Genomic DNA, 4565 nt, shown 5'->3' on the forward strand with positions numbered 1-4565 from the left:
CTCTCTGGGTGTGGTCCTCCAGCCAGTTAGCGACCCATTTGACTGTGTAGGGGTTGATGCCACAGTCCCCTAGTTTTTAAATGAGAATGGGTTGAGAGATGGTGTTGAAGGCCTTCCTAAAGTCCAGAAAGACTATATCCACTGCTACCCCTGCATCTAAGGATTTTGTGACCTGGTCATAGAAGGCCACCAGGTTGGTCTGACAGGACCTGCCTCTAATGAGCCCGTGTTGGTTGCCCCTAAGCATAACCTCCCCTGCTGACCCCTCATGGACATGCACCAGGATAATTCTTTCAAAAAACTTACCTAGGATCCAGATAAGACTAACTGGCCTATAGTTTCCTGGGTCCTCCTTCCTCCCTTTTTTGAGGATGGGAACCACACTGGCCCCTTTCCAGTCTTCTGGCACCACACCAGAGCACCACGAGTGCTCATAAATCTGTGCCAGGGGTCCTGCAATGACCTCAGCTAATGCTGGCTCCTGATCATGTGGATGGCCCTCCTTTAGACCTCTCCATGTTGTCCACATCCATCCTGAAATGTGGCATCCAGAACTAGATGCAGTACTCCAACTGCGGCCTGACCAGTGTTGCATAGAGGGGGAGGATCACCTCCTTGGGCCTGCTTGAGATGCCGCATTAGAGCACCATGAGTCCTCGTAAAGCTGTGCCAGGGGTCCCGCAATGTCCTCTGCCAATTCCCTGAGCACCCTTGGGTGGAGATCATCTGGACCTGCCAATTTTTTAAGACATCCAGTCTTACCAGAAGTTCCCTGACCAGGTCCTCTCTGATCCTGGGCCCGGCTGTGCCTTTCCTGAGTTAGTCCAGGATTCCAGTGGGGGGAGATGTCCTGGTCCCTGCTCAGAAATATGGAGGCAAAGAATTTGTTAAAGAGGTCAGCTTTATCATCTGGTGCAACCACCAGATTGCCAAGCGTGTCCTGCAGGGGCCCCACATTACCCAGTGCCTTCTTTTTACTCACTATGTATTTAAAAAAGGACTTCTTGTTGTCTTTGATCTTGGTTGCTAGTGTCCCTTAGCCTTCCTAACAGCCCCACTACAGTCGAAAGCAATGGAGGTATAATCCTCCTTGGTGATGGCCCCTCCCTTCCATCAGGTGTACGCCTCCTTTTTAGCTTTCATACAATCCTGAATGCCTTTGGTGAATCATGGGTGCTTTTGAGTACTCTTGGGCTTGGAGGATCATCTCTTTCATCAGCCACTCATCTTGGACTCCCAGGTCCCCTCTCCTGTGGGACCTCAGTGCTTTCCTGACTAATCTCCTTAATTCATTGAAATCAGCCCTCCTGAAGTCCAGGGCTGCTGCCTTGCTGCAGGCCTTTGACACCTGGTGCTGGATGGTGAATTCCAGTAGGCCATGATCACTATTGCCCAGGTGGTCAAAAACCCACAGCCCCCTTACCAGGTCATTGCCTGTGGCCAGGACTAGCAAGGCATTTCCCCTGGTGAGACTGTGCGCCTCCTGGGTTAGGTGGAGGTCCTGTATCTCAGCTAGGAACCTACATAAGCAGTCAGACCTAGCTGACTGGTCCTTCCAGCAGATGTCTGGGTAGTTTGGGTCACCCATGATGACCACGTCCCTTGACTTAACTGCCTCTGTGAGCTGACTTGAGAATTCCCGGTCCAGCTCTTCCCCCTGGTTGGGTGGTCTGTAGTAGACACCCACCATAAAGTCCCTTTCCCTCTGATCCCCTTGTATTCTAACCCAGAGCACTTCAGTCTGCCCCTTCTCTGACCCCATGCTGTTTGTTGAGGATGTGTATTGCTCTTCGACAGAGTGCCACACCCCAAGCTTTCCCACCATGTTTCAGTGAGCCCCACTATGTCCGGGTTTGTGTTATCTAGCAGGAGGGCAAGTTCCTCCTGCTTGTTCCCCATACTACGTGAATTAGTTTAGAGGCTTTTAAGGCTTCCTGTGGGTGTATGCTGTGCCCCCCGAACCTAGGACTATCTGGACCCCTGTCACTTACCTGGGTACTTTTTGTGCTCATCATCTCTTGTGGCTGGGAAGTGTTGTCATTTCCCCCTGTGGCCCCATCCCCTGGTGCTAGTTTAAAGCATGGTGTATGAGCTCAACCAACCTGGAAGAAAAGAAACGCTTGTCTTTAGGGGAGAGGTGAAGCCCATCCCACCCAAGCATGCTACCCATGCAAAGAAGTGGGTTGTTGTCAAGGAACCCAAGGCCTGCCTGGTGGTACTAACTCCGATTGACCACTCCAATGCAGGCCTCATGGTGCCAACCATGTCTACTTACTGGGAGAATGGAGGAGAATACCACCTGCATCCCCATCTCCCTGAGCTTGGCTCCCAGGGCCTCCTTCATGAAATGGTCTGGACTGCTCCCTGCTGCATCATTAGTTCCCACATGGATTAGGACCATGGGGTGCTGGTCTGAATGTCGAATGAGTTTCAGGATCATGCCTGTAACATACTGGATCCAAGTCCCAGGTAGACAGCAGACCTCTTGCACCATGGGGTCGGATTGGCAGATGGGACCCTCCGTTCCCCTCAGGATGGAATCTCCAATGACGAGGACACAGCGTTTCTTTCTCATGGTGTTCTGTCGCTGTTCGGATTCTGCTGTGTGTAGAGTGGCACTGTTCCCCCTGGAGGCATCCACTTCAACCTTCCCCTGTAAGACTGCCAAGGCCTCGAATCTGTTCCCCAGTTGTACCTGGGGAACCGCCACCATGATAGCCCGAGCAGCCCTGGTTCTGGTGGTCACCTTCTGCCATTCCTCTGCTGTGCATCCTTCCTGGGAGGTCTGTCTGTTGGAAGACTGATCTTGTAGAGAATGGGAATATGTGTCAATTTTGTCTTCCGCTGCCGTAATCCCCCCCGTAGCCTGCTCACCTCAGCCTGAAGTTTCCTAATCTGCTTCTCCAGGGCCTGAAGTCAGGCACAAGAGGGACAAGCAAAGGAGCCTCCAGACCTCTTCCCATCCATAGCCTCTGGGTCCTTGTCAGGCAGCCCCCACAGACAGGGGGGCAGGGAGCCACTGACCCCACCATGGGCTCCATTTGGGTGGAGGCCTCAGAGAAGCCCAGGGTAGGTGACACCACCAGGGCAGGGTCTGTAGAAGCGGCTTCCTGTGTTCTTACCATATCATCCAAATCAGTTCAAGCTTTGCAGGTTAAACTAACCTGCAAAGATTGAATCAATTTGGGCTCAGGCTTTTTGAATATCTATTCCTAGCCCCTGTGTTCCCCTCAGTTGTAATGCAAATGAATCCATCTCACTTTATAGTGCATTTTCAGACTAATTTCAGTAACAGTTCATAATTGGTTGCCAAAGGCCTACCTAGGAGCAGTGGCGACACATAGGGGATGTGTGTGCACCCCCTGAGAGTGCTGGTGCACCCCCTGACAGTTGGTGCTCCTCACTTAGGTGATGGGGAGGGCGAGGCAGGTGGGAGTGCCAGGGCCCTCCCTGTGAGCACTGGCTGGGGAGTGGGAGCTCCAGGAGAAGCACCACTGGCACTGCTGGGTGCCCCACTTGTGCTTCCCAGTTGGTGAGATTGGCCATGTGGGGATAGCCACCTCCCTGCTGCCTGGTAACTGGGGGAGCATGTGCCCCCCCTGACTCAGGAGGTACCAGTCACCCATGTCTAGGAGGATTCTAGGTTTAGATGAACCCTCATTTCCTGCTCAAGCTTCACCTGGCAATTCACCACAAGAAGAAGGCATCAAAGCTTTTTAATTGGCTTCTTATGTGTGAGAGTCCCTCCTGGCTCTTCAAGTCCTGTTGGTAGTTTTGTATGAGTGGATATTTTTTGTTTCCTATGGAGAGGAGTTTCAAGTGAGCAGTGATTTTTAGAAGGGGCAGGGAAGGCCTAACAGTGTATAGAATCACACAAAGAAGGACCAGAAGGGACCTGTAAGATCATCAAGTCTAGTCCCTTGCCATGGGCAGGAAGTAATTGGGCTCAAACAAGCTCAATGAGGTATTAGTCCAGCTGCCAGATAAGATCGCCACAGATGGCAACTGTACCTTCTCTGCTGGAAGTGTGTTCCAGATTCTAGTTACCTATATGGAAAAGAAGTTTTTCCTCATGTCCAGCCGAAACTTTTCCTCAACTAGCTGGTGTTCATTGGTCTGCATCTTCCTTGGGGTGCTTTTCTGAAAAGTTGTTTTCCTAGATCCTGGTGTTCTCCCTTGATGTATTTGTAGGTGGCTATCAAGTCACCTGTCAGCCTTCTTTTGCTCAGGCTGAACAAACCCAGATCCCGAAGTCTCTCCTCATAGGGCCTGTCCCCCAGGCCCTTGATCAGGTGGGTGGCCCTCGGCACCCTTTCAACCTTGTCCACATCCTTCTGAAGTGCCCAGAACTGGACACAGTACTCCAGCTGTGGCTTCACCAACTCTGAATAGAGGGGGAGGAACACCTCTCTGCATCTGTTGGTGACACACCTGCTGATGCATGCCAGAGTTCTATTTGCTCTGTTGGCAACTTTGTCACACTGGTGGCTCATATTCATCCTCTGGTCAATTGACACCCCTAGGTCCCTTTCAGATGCAGTGCCAGCCAGTGGACCACCACCCAT

This window comes from Gavialis gangeticus, unplaced genomic scaffold, assembly GCF_001723915.1.
Source record: "Gavialis gangeticus isolate Ggan-Ray unplaced genomic scaffold, GavGan_comp1, whole genome shotgun sequence".
NCBI classification, from domain to species: Eukaryota; Metazoa; Chordata; order Crocodylia; family Gavialidae; genus Gavialis; species Gavialis gangeticus.